The 13,334-nt window shown below is 38.0% G+C and overlaps 1 protein-coding gene across 1 annotated transcript in view; it reads left to right on the top strand.

Moving 5' to 3' along the window:
* The first annotated feature begins 4,763 nt into the window (after positions 1 to 4,763).
* sbno2b (strawberry notch homolog 2b) overlaps positions 4,764 to 13,334 on the top strand; it is a 50,035-nt gene continuing 41,464 nt past the window's right edge. Inside the window, exon 1 of the mRNA XM_086161494.1 lies at positions 4,764 to 4,901. The gene's annotated coding sequence lies outside the window, so the exon portion shown is untranslated. The remainder of the gene's footprint in view (positions 4,902 to 13,334) is intronic.

The raw sequence follows: 13,334 nt of genomic DNA, 5'->3' as shown, positions 1-13,334 counted from the left end.
GGAAGTCTGGGCCTTTCTGCTCCGGCTGCTGCTCTGGCTGCTGGATGGATGGATGGATGGATGGATGGATGGATGGATGGATGGATGGATGGATGGATGGATGGATGGATGGAGACTTACGGAGGTTCCAGTAAAGACAGAAAAGAACATTTTTGAAATGCATTCTCAACTGGACTTTAATGTGAATCTGGGCATCATCTGGGTATCATTTGAATAACTATGGCTAGTAGATTTTTTTCTAGATATTTCTAGATATTTCTGGATATTTACGCACTTTCATGAAGGGCCAGAGATAAAGCCTAAGGAAACATATGTCTGAAAGATGCTATCACTTAAGTGAAAAGTTAAAAAAAGGAAACTAACAAAAAAGGTGTGGCTGTAATTTAAAAGAAAATTCCAGGGACAGTTGTACCTGTGAGGTGCAGTGAAAAAAAAAATTAATTTTAAAAGACATCTTTTAGACATCAACTCTAAAGTAAAGGTTATTCATTAAAACAGGTGCTTACAGAAGGATACCAGTAGAGTGTGCCAAATTCAAAAGTAAACCACAGGCACTTTGCCAAGAAAGGAAAATCTGTACATATATATGAAAAAAATGTGTGTATATGTGTGTTTATGTATGTGTGCACAAATAAAACTCAGGTATGTACTGAAGTACTGTCTGACATTGGATCCATTTTCTACAATGAGGTTTATGAAGCTATCTTCTGGGGTTAACTCGTATGGATTACATGCATTATACATTCAGTCTAGTCAACCGCCACATTGTGTTTCAAAGCAGATTGATTAGATTGAAAAAAAAAAAGAACAACCACATCAATGCCTTTCTTGTACAAAAACACACTTGCAGCTCTTCTCTCTCCTCTGTCCTCCTTGCTAATGCAAGGCTGTTATACCTGGAAAGCAGCAAGAGTGTCTGTTTGCTGGAAACAAGTATAAAGCTCTTCCAGCTCCTGGCGTTCAATAATGCGGAATGGACTGATGGATACCAAAAAGGGAAGAAAGAAGTCTGCTGGCAGACAAATATCTACTTCACTTAGATAAAAAAGTTTTTAAGCTGTGTGCTTTGGTGTGCTGTTCTGTTCTCACCATGTGAAAATGTTGTCTAACATATCCTGGGGATTTTTTTTTCAAATTTTTTAACACCATGTCCTGGCAGAGTTTGTATGTCTCTACAACTAAACAAAAAGAAAGGATCCAGACTGACAATGATGAAGGCAGATCCTGATATTCAGGGAGACCAGGGCACCTTTCTGGAACCACACCTGGGTAGGGAGCTCAGCAGTGACTGCCTAATGCTCAGTCCTTGGAGCTCAGTTGGGTACAGCTTAAACAAACAATATTGAGCCATTATGTCCACAAGGACATCAGGATTGGGTGTTTGCTTTTTCATGCAGCAGATGGAGGTAGAGACCTGAGACCATGTAGAGGCACTGCATGGCACACAAGTTCCTGGCAAATTGAATGACATCTTCACATTAGTGTTTGATGTGGAATCAATATCCTGTGGATGTGTTGGGTTCTCCTCTATTCTGGAGTTGCTCAGGGTAAAAGGTGTTGGGCAGGTGTGGGGATACTCATAAATCCCCAGCCCGTGCCCGTGTGTTTTCCCCACTGAATGAGAAGGTTGTCTCTTTGTGATTATGAAGGTAGGGAAGGAGAGCTGTAATTGTGGTTTATGTTTATGCACAAAACAGTCTTTCAAAATGTTTTGGATGGGACTGGTGATTCCATAATTCTGGAGAGAGACTTTGACATTCATAGTGAAACCACAGAAACCTGAAGTGGGAGACTGGGAGGAACTGCTTGCCAGATTTAAACTCAAATGATATTTAATTATTGGACTTCTATGCAAGACATGTGACTTGTGGACTAGTGGAAACACACACCAACATTTCTTAAAATAAGTTTATTGATATGCATACATGGTAACAGAAGAACTCAAGCGCAAAGATCAATTATCACTCTTATAGTTGTACTAATGCCGCCCTGTGTCTTAGACAGCTAAGATGTCAATTCATCCTTTGCTGGTGTCAAGCTGGATCAGTTTGCAGGGAATTCTGCTGTGCAGACCCTGTAAACCTGGTTAAGGTGGCCTGGTATGTGTGGATCTCACAGGTCTACTGAAACTGCTGACAACTATTGGAGGACACACGGGGGCTGCTGTTTTGGTCGTTGGAAGAGCCAAAACCTGTGTGTTTGCTTTGAGAACATTCTCGAAAACTGTCAGACAGGTTAGGAAAGGGAAGCTGGGCCTGGCCAAAGATGTTTACAGCAGAGGAGTAGATCTGTTGATCTTGAATGTGGACATTGTCAAGTAGCAGAGAGAGAGCAGTTCCGGGAACTTGTGAACTCAACTTACATACCCTGGAGCTGGAAGACTCTAATAAACGTTGTTCTATATCTGCAAGGGAGGTTTCTTCAGGAGTCAAGAAGCTCCTCAGTGGCAAGGCAGCGGATGTGGTTCAGATGTTTCAACAGTGATGCTGATGGCGCTGGATATCATGGGGCTGTCATGGCTGACATGTTTCTTTGGGATGACATGGAGATCTTGAACAGTGATATGGGGGTAGCTGACCAAAGAAGTAGTATCCATTTTTAAAAAGGGTGATGAGAGGGAGATCATGCTGTTCAGCCTTCCAAACAAATTTTACACAAGGGTTCTGGAATGGAGAGTTCAGCCAATTGTCCAAGATTTGATTCAGGAGGAACAATGCATATTTGCTCAAGCTCAGGAAACAGCCAACGTGATCTAAATTCTTGCAGAGAAACTTGGTGGGTTTGGTTTGTGGACAGATGCTCATCATGTCAACATGTAGTTTAAAGACCTGGAGAATGTGTACGGCTATGTACCACTGGTTTTCCGTAGGAGTGCTATAGGACTGTGACGTTGTGACGTCATTATGAGACGTCCAATCTCTCTGCGAATATTGTGAGAGCAGTGTTTGCAGTTTTGGCACATCAACCACATTTTTGGGGGGATGCTGAGCTCTACCAGGGTTATCCCAATTCACTTCATGATCTTCATGGATAAGAAGTCTGAGCATAGTTGGGGAAAGGAGAATGGTGGGGATCTCAGGATCATGTCTCTGCTTTTTATGAATAATGTGCACCTGTTTTTTTTTTGCCATATGATCTCCAGAAGGCACTGCCGTTTCTGGCAAAGTGTACAGAGGTTGAAATGTGGGTCAGCAGCTCCATACTCAAGGTTTTGGGCATGTGAACCTGGTAGTCAAACAGTGCATCACTTGGGGCAGGGATTACTGGGCTGACCTATGGTCAAGCATACAGGGATAAGTAGTAAGACATGTTGATGAGTATAATATGCTTAAAAAAAACATTCATGAGCTTGTATGCAACAAGACCCATGAATCCTTTTACAATGAGATTGCTCATTTTTTGTTGTTTGGTTGTTGAAAAGTTGGAATGTGGTGTTAAAAGCATGGATAAACTGGATTTTTTTGCTTTTCTGAAACAGAAATGCAGTCTGATTTGTTAGTCAATTAGTTGATTCAACTATTTAAAATAGGTAATGCTTGAGGATACTTAAATATATAAATAAAAACTTAAATATACAAATAAAGAAGTGACATCTTACATGTGTAATTAATCTAAGGTGTGTAGCACTTGTTATGGGCACTATACAAAGGACAGTACTTTCAACCTTGTGTTTATGCAATTAATTTAATGAATCATGGACAGTGTAGCAGAAGACAGTAATTTCAACCTCATGCTGTGGTAATTAGTTAAATGAATGAATTGATCTGTTTGGAATACGGATAGCCAGCTAAGGATATGTAATTAGGAACTACCATTGCAAAATAAAAATAAAAAGATAACCAACAAATAAACAATAACAGCAAAAAGAAACACTCCTTTTCGCTTAATATACAGGATAATAAGTTGGACTCAAAGAAAACAGAAAATAATGTTGCCCCTTCACTATGAATAGTCACAGACTATAAAAACAAAGACTATACCTATGTATAGATGTACCCTCCTCAGCCTTAATATCTTCCAGAAATGATGATCCTTGACTGCAACAATCCTCCACCACTGAGTCCTTTTATCTTACATTAAGTTCATAAATATCTCTGTTATGTGTCCACCTTGTCTAATGGTCATGACAGTTCACGTTACAATTTCTTCTAACAGATTGTAAGTACCGTGCACTTTTTCTAAACTCAAGGTCCTTCTTGGAAACATGCTGTTCTGTAACCACATCTCAGCTTTGAAACATTCACCCACCTGATAAATAGATATTTACAAGGATCTCTTCAATATTAACATGACGGTCCTACTCTTCCCCCAAACATCCAAACAACCAACAAGAATGTACAACAGTTGTGAAACTAAGCATAAATAGATCGCATGAATTGCCGTTTATTACTGTGTAATGTCTTATGTGCATGGACAGTTGATTCAATTTCAGCCAATAATCTCAATTCAACCCTTTCATGATAATAATAATAATAATAATAGTAATAATAATGTCTTTATAATATTGTCTTTTGATGGCGATTATTATTATTATTATAAAAATAGTTGTTATTATTTCAATAAATTTTATTATAATAATACCTAGCAGTAGTAGTAGTAGTAGTGGTATTGTTCGTCTGGTTAACAAGGAATGTTGCATGTTTAACGTCGCTTGAATGGACTATTTATGTCTTGCTGTGAGACAGTCAACGGGTAACACTGTCGGTGACGACAGCGGCGGAAATATTCTTTCGCTATTCAAAATGGCGCCCTGTGAAAGCAGGAAGTAGAGGAAGTAGAGAAAACAACCAAGAAGAATAAGTTGGAGAAAATTCCTCGCTCCAGTTAATTTGAAGCAATTCTCGGCGGAAAATCGACTATTGTCCTTGGGGTTTGGATTGAGATCAAGTTACTAAGAAACGGTAGGTTTAATTCGAGGATATTGTGAAAAGGCTAGCGACACATCGGCAGCTGCCATATATCAAAATGCATTCGGAATAGTCTCTCCTAGGTGCGCACCGTGTTTACATCGAGCTATGCTGGTTCTTGAGTGGCTGATTAGAACTAGCGTTATATTTAGGGGCTTTACAAGCAAACTTTGGATTAGTTGATTTTGAGTATAGTTGGGGAACCCTAGCGAATAAAATGAACGTACATCCTAAGTGTATACTAACAGACCTATCGCTACCAGCCAGAAGGTCAGTATCTAACCGAGCAAAAGCTAGCTAGTAACTATGTAATAACCAAGCACAATTACCTTTCACTCAAAAGCCGAAGCTAATTCCAGGTTGATATTCTAAACGTTTCATACCTCCCCTTGAAATTGAGCTTTTGACTCCGAGTCAAAAATAGTCATAACTTTGTTTGGACTTTAACTCATAATCGACTCTTGGCAAATAAGGTGCCAAGCCAACCCAAAGTTAGCAAACGGCCATAAGCTATGCTAACCGAGCTAGCATGCTTAAATGAAGTAAGACCAAATGCTTTTATTATTAAACTGCCCATTCTTTTTTTTAACGGCTGGACGAGATCGTTGACTGATGGGTGAAACCATAATGCCTTGTAAATATCGTTATCTCGCCTACCAACCTCTGTTGAACGTGTGGTTTTTCGTCAGGGAAGCTAGCACCCGTGGTAGTAACGTTGTAGAGGCTCCCTTCCTTTGTGCTGTGCGGAAACTGATGTCTCGTTTCTCAGAGAAACACACGTTAATATCTCTACGAAAAATTATTTAAATGCGTCATATAGGCTTAGAATAAATGCTTTTATAATAAACGTGGACACACTCGTTGTTTCAATTACACTTAACCGTCACCGAAGTGGCAGAATTGCTTTAATTTCAGCAAACGTACTATTTCTTAATTTCTTAAATTTACTCTGAAATCTACGCAACGCTTTGCATGAACACCGCTGACGGTAGTTTATCCACACACATTTCTCTCATTCATTCTGACAATATACAGCGTTTACATAAGTATCAGGGTTGTCTTAAGTACCAAGTGTTTTCCAAGAATGGCTTGATATCGCGTGCTGGATATTGGAAAGAGATGCAGGAAGCTTGGTGGTCTCGAACGATTCAGGGAGCTAGACGAGTCAGACGGAAAAGATAGCTTAGTTCACCCTAAAGTATACCCTGATTTTCTCCCCTCTGTTTCCCCCGTGTGAGTTAACTGCAGACAAAGCAAGTTAGTATCCAAGCATGCCTTGACATAACTGTAAGGTTACAGCATGGCTGGCTGTAGCTTTCATTACTGCATTAACCCCTTGTTGTTGAATAATATTTGGAGAATGTGAAGGGTGGAGTACAACCAGCTTTTCTCTGGTACCCCAGGCCGTGACCCCAGGGATGTGGTAAATGGCCTTGTCATTTGCTGTCAAATTCACCTTGCATCATATGTGTCCCCCATCCTTACGTAGAATTCAATCGATATTTAAAATTCCATGCAATGATATGAGATGAGATGAGAACTTTATTTATCCCGAAGAAAATTGTTGATATAAGCCTAAACACACTACATTGTCTTTTTCTTTGATTTTTTTGCCTACCATTGACACTACAGCATGTATAGTAATTTTTTGCACAGGTGAACCTGTCAGCAGAAAAAAATGTTATTTGTTGTTTTTTAAAAAAGTTTTTGAAACTTTTTTCAATTTGTACTGTGCTTTTTTTTAAAGAAATTCAAGTCAATGTTTTTAAATTAATTACTAGATTACCAGTAGTAATAAATGTCAGCTAAGCCTCTGTCTGTTGTTGCACTAGGAATTCTAGGACAAGAATTTTTAAGTTAGTGTCAGAATTGTTTGAATAATTGTTTTGTTACAGGCAAATGCCTTACTTTCATTCCATGTATAGACTTCACTTATCTCGTCCTCTATTTAAGTCTTTATCAAGTACATGTGTCTGTCTATCTGTCTGTCTGTCTGTCTGTCTGTCTGTCTATCAGCACAGTTTTCAAAAAATATTGTCTTTTAATTTTTATTCAGTTTCTTACAGCTAATGGGTTTTACGCCATACTTTACGCTGAATTTTCATACTACATTGTTGTACACATATATCGATTTATGTATTTGCTATCAAAGTATCACAAGTTACTACCATTATGCTAAGAGCTAAGTAGTTATGATCTACGGTTCAGCTAAGGCTCATACTCCCTGCCCCCTTTCATTTGGCCTCCATTCTCCTCCCACCCTCTCCAGTTTGTACTAGTGATAAATCTCATTTATAGCCCTTGAGCTGATTAGAGAGAGATAAAATGTGAATTGGAGGAGGAAAATCAGTGCTATGAAATGCATTTCATGCACTTCCGTATTTCTTAGAATGTGTGCTTGGATAATAGTTTGTTTATGACACACTATACGGATGTTTGTTCACAAAGGATAAAATAATAAGTAACAATTATGGAGAAATTCTGGCCAAATACATCACTTCAACCCAGTGACATATACGTTGGAATTTCAAACTGCTTGTCATTACAGTTTTTTAGTGGAAAATGTGTGTCAACATCCATCTTAGAAAAGCAAACAATGATTTTAAACTGCAGCTCATCCAGGAAGGAAATGTGAGATTAACATTATGTCCATATTCGCTGATGACTTAACACTGTGTGTCATTTCTTTTCAATGATCAGTTTGGTTCCGTGTGTTGCATTTGAAGGGAAAATATTAATATTTTTATTTATTTGTTTAGTCGTTAATATGTTGACTGTTTTCTCTTTAAACCAATGAAATACCAAAAAGTATCCTATTGGTCATTTATACCTTATTCCCATCTTGATGATGTGACCATTTTGAAGCAATTTTGCATGACTTTGGGCCCATGATGCTATCTGTAATAATGCTATGAGTGTGTATTTGACAATTTAGTTGGTTATAAATAGGTTGTCAGGTGTATGCCTTCAGGAATAAAAGTTAATGGTGAATGATACGCACCCTTCATTATGTTCCCTCATACCCACAAATGAAACACTCATACATATAGGGAGACAGAAAGACAGACACACAGATGAAGAGAGATTCACAGACAGAGATTGAAACTGAGGAACAGTCAGCTCTAGAGGGTGCTGATATATGGATTATAAAAGAAGACAAGTAATGGAAGATAATGCAAATAAATACATCCACACAAAGCATGATTGGGCTTAGTTCAGAGTCAGATTTAAAGATTAATATCACTTGTGCCTACATGTATATAGTTATAAATCTGCTATAACAGTGATAGAGGTTTATTTTCTCATATTTCATTGTAGTGATATGTTCTATAAGGAATCAGCAATGTTAGTTATGCGGAATTTGTCCCTCAGCCACAATTCAGATGCATATTTATGATTAAAAAACTGTCTACAGTTACATTGTTGGTATACAAACAGAATAGAAATAGAAACAGGTATCCTAAGTGGGGTATTTGTTAAGTTTTCCAAGAATTAAAACATCAGAGGCATTTGCAGATGACAGAAATATGTTTGTATGGTCTGGTGTTATCACTGGTGGACTGGATCGTTGAGTGAATGAATGTACGCACACACACGCATATACACCTGTCTGTGTGTGTGTGTCGCACGTGCGCGCATGTGCGTGCGTGTGCGCACACTTGAGTATTTTTCCCATTTCAACAGCAAGGAATTTGCTTCAGATTTGTATGTATACACACATACATACATACACATTCAGACATGAGCTGTTTGTCACTGAATCACTTTATTATCCTTGTTTAGTATGGATTCCTGTTCTTGCCACATGATCATTTGATTTTGGAATCAGTACTTTCCATTAAATACGACACATTCTGCTTTTGTTGAAAATGAGCGTAACAGTGACAGACATTTTACTCTTGACATTTTATCTTGTATCTTTTATTTGTAATTTTGCTAATGCACCCATTACAGTGTAAACAAGCTTTTGCCAGCTATTTGTTTTTCATGTAATTAGTTTGTTCTTTATTCAGCACAAAGATAGCCAAGTGACACACATCTACATGACAGTCCCTGGGTTGATTCTGGACAGTATAACACCAAAATTACTACCGTCTTGGACCGAGGACTGGTTTGGACAGAAATGTATGTAGCCGGTGCCACACTCTTGCATGTATTATTAATATTGGTTTCATATAGGTTGGCAAAAAGTAATTATTGTTTGATAAACATGTCTCGATAAAGAAAGCTATAAAATATGATCGTGAGAACCCATTTGCCTAAAATGAATGGTGGATTTTAGATATGACCAAAACACCTAGTTGGTTTTCTTGAGCAGAGGAGGAACACAAATGCAACCCAGTTTATTGTTGGTATGGTTTACTGTCTTGAAAGTAGACCATTGTTTCAGAACGCTATAGCAGATTGCAGACTTATTTGATCCTCCAGACAGCTACACACTGATGGATGGGCTGTGACAATAAGAGACAGGCATAATATGCAATGCTGAGTATGTGGCGCAGTGTCCTCATGCCTGCCAGAAAAGTGAGGTCAACCTGAATAAACTGTAACAATAATAGTGGCATCATAATAAATAGATGTTGGCCCACTATGATTACAGATGGTTTTAGTTCTGTGTTATGGAAATTGAATTAAGATACAACTGCAATTTAGCAGTGGAACAAGTGCTACCGTTAACGATGCTTAACAGTGAAAATGAAGCTGTTTATTTTAGTCGGACTGAAATATTCAAGTTCTAAAATCCCAACTGAAGTGGAATGTCTCATAAGTGGATGTTTCAGCTGTAATGTGGAGACTTTTATACCTCAATGTACTTGAGTTTTTCTGCTAAGTGTTTCTACAGCAAGGAATTTCCTTAAGGTCTGAATAAGCATGGATTGTCTAGCTGTTTAATGCAATCTCACTCAAGGTTAAATAGACTTGGTAAAGGTATAAATGGTTTGTTGTTGTAAGATAATGCTAAAGGATATGATTGATATGATATTTTAACTGACTGGATTAAAAATGATGAATATGGATTTTACATACATTACATTACATTACATTGCATTTGGCAGACGCTTTTATCCAAAGCGACTTACAATAGAGGACATAGGGACTGCAAATAACACTTTCATATACAAAGTTATATTATATGTATACAAAAATACTTCTTTTGATAAGTGGCCGGAGATGAGGGTCAGTGTAAGTTAAAGTTAGTGTGATAAACATTTTCCTTTAAAGTCATGATTTTATTAATTTCCGTTTCAGTGTTAGAATTAGGTAGAAAAAATTTCAACCTGTTCGTCACATTGAAATAACCTGTATGGCATAAATGGTGCCTATTTAAACCATCTGAGATACTTTTTCTGTGGCCCATTGTAAAGACATTTCATTTTCACTAAGGCAGACTTGTATCACTATCATGCACAATCATTTTAGTAGTACCTTTGTGTAATGCTAATCTTGTTCTCTCGCCATCATGGATTTCTTTTCTGAAGTCCTTTTAAATTCTTCGTCACATTTTTTTCCTTGACTTGATGATGTGGTTTAATCTGGGTTAAGGAAAAGTGGTTAGGAAATCATGAAAAAGAGGCAGTCAGAATGCAGCCTAGCTCTTACCCTTCATGTATGTCACACAAATTGAGTCCTCGGATGTTTGACACACTTGTGATATTTCTCAATCGATGAAAAATTAGAGATGATTAGAGATAAAGAAATGAGAGTCCCCTCACTACTTGTAGCAGACTGCTTGCTCTTTTTGCAGAAAAAATGGTGTTGGTTTGATTTTAGGATGGACAGTGCCATCATTTTTGCTTTTAGTTACACATCTGTTTACCCTGCTGTAATATTTCTAAAAGCTAATCTGAAAGGGCAGCTGTGATCAGATCTCCAGGTAGACACATTAACGGCAGCCAAAACACTTAATGAAGCTGTGCCGAAATATTTATGATGCGTAATTTCTAACCATTCCTGTTAATTCTTTCTGAATTCACATGTCATAATTTACATAATGACAGCGATATGTCATTGTATAGCCAAGGTACGTAGAAGATTTTTACTGAACATGTAGGAAAACCTATTGTAGAAAGATTGCACATTGTACTTGCTGTTTGTTTACGTAGACAGTAATATAACCTTTTCCATTTCATTTTTTTCCTAAATGTTTAAATTGATACCTAAGAAGTAAATGAAGGACAAAAAAATATTAGCCCTCACACATCCTGACACTAAGCTGGAAATATATCCTTCTTGCCTTCGATCACAGACTGCATAGAATATTAATCTGACAAAAATGACTGGTATTCCCAACTTTCTAAATTCAAAGAGGAACATTCACAGAGGAGGCACTCTTCTATGTAACTAGTTGAACCAGGGCAACAAATAAGGCCAGCATGTGTCATTATCCTTGTGCTCTCAGGAAATGAGATGACAGAGAAACATGGAGCAAAGTGGCAGCTAAGTGGATCGTTCTCTTTCATCTTTAAGTCTGTGATGTATTTTGGTGGGTGGAGGTAGTAGTAGTAGTAGATGGATTTGCTCTAAAATTACTGTCATAAAACCACATTTGTAATTTTGTTCTTTAGCCCTGCTTTCCCTGGCATTCTTCTGCAGTCTTCATTATCAAACCCCATGCTGACCTCACCTTTTTGCAGCTTTGTGCTTCAGCCATCCCACCCAGCCTGTCCCTCTTATTTACCACAACAAAGGAATCCTCTGAACCACAGGGGCTCAATTACATCTCCATGTGGGGATAAATCACTGTAATGTCTCATTCAGCTAGTGTTTGTAGGAACAGTGATATTCATCATCCTGGCAAAACAGAGCCGAATAGCCACTTGAAGTGGCTTGATGAGAATCTAATTAAGATTAATTGTTATCCCTTTGTAAGTAGCTAAATCTTTGACCCAACTCATTCATTCAACGTGGTCTGCTATGTTGGCCCTGTACAGTGGGCTTCATTGATAAATGTTTCAAGGTCAATACAATGGTATATACATTATGTGTGTCCGTGCGCGTGCGTGTGTGTGTGTTGCTAACAAGCAAATAGAGGTCTCTTGTGTCAAAAAAGGTGCTGATTAATAATGGAGATAGCTTTTGGGTTATGGTGCCCATTGTATCTGTAGGAAGTAACTTGTTCCCTTTATGAATATTTAATCACTGTTGCTAATGAATACTGTCAGGCTGGGCAATCATAACCAACTAACAGCCCCCTTGTCGCTCTGGAGCAAGGCCTCTGGGCCCTGATCGTTTCTAACTTGATTACTGGTGCTGCTGATTGACACACAGTAGAACAAATGGCTTTTGTCCATCGGCTTCAACTATTGTTGTCAGCTGACTTGTTAGTACCTAGACAAATTCATATACCGCAGCAGACTGATAAATGCCAACACTACTGTCACACCTTAATGCTTGTTTTGCATCATTGTACTGTCTGTCTCTCACTCCATGCATTGGTCTGACCCTTACATCTTTGAGGTGCTAACAGAAGAGCTGAAGCACCATTGTAAGATCAGTTGATCTAATTAGATTTTGTGACAGAGAAGTATTTGTCTGTGATATTGGAGTAATATCAGATTCCCTGTAATGGAACAAGAACTCAAAGAAAACTAGGAATTTTCCTCTATTCATCTAGGTCCTGCATTCAAACCTTTAAAGTACCATAATTATCCGTCTATAAACCGCTACTTTTTTAACACGCTTTGAACCCCATGGCTGAAACAATGATGCTGCGAATTTGTGGATTTTTTGGGGCTTCATGCTGCCAAAACATTTAGCCTTGTCACATTGGACCAATAATATTACGGTGAAATTCCGAGGCTGTTCAATTGGGACACTGAAGAAGACTACTTTAGTGGTTTTAATGCGCAAGAGGAAGACAAAGATAGTGATCAGCTGGAGTAGGGCAAGGCGGGGATGGAAAATGGATGGGAGGACTTTTTCCTTGTGTTATTTATTGTTCATCTTTTCATCGGCCATGTTAAAGGCACTGATCGGAAAAAGCATTTCCAGTACGTATTTATGGATGTTACTGGTATAAAATAAAAGTTTAAAAAAATATGTCTGTGTAAGTATCTCATGTTACAACATAGACACCTGCGGCTTATAGACAGCAGCCTTTATATGTACACATTATTTATTTGTTTTCAGCTGGTGCAGCTTATATTCTAGTGTACTTAATAGTCCAGAAATCACAGTATGTATTTGAAACAAGATGGGGGCTTGATAAAGCATAAAAGGTTAAAAGTGCTCATGTTGCAGTCAAATTTTGTCTGTCTTTTTACTGTATTTTTTGAAATCAATTTTATGGATTAGATTTTGTTGCCCTTTGTGTTTAAATTAAAGCTGTTTAATCTCTTTCAGTGTACACCTAATTAAATTGCACAGGCTAGTATAAGTATGCAAATGTGATCAAGATGTCAAACATGCAAGGCAGTAATGGTGGCT

Source organism: Fistularia commersonii, chromosome 16 (assembly GCF_037954325.1).
Source record: "Fistularia commersonii isolate RoL2024-O1a breed Wild chromosome 16, RoL_Fcom_v1.0, whole genome shotgun sequence".
In the NCBI taxonomy this organism is placed as follows: Eukaryota; Metazoa; Chordata; class Actinopteri; order Syngnathiformes; family Fistulariidae; genus Fistularia; species Fistularia commersonii.
The sequence above is the reverse complement of the archived record's forward strand: the minus strand, read 5'-3'. Positions and strand labels throughout refer to the sequence as shown.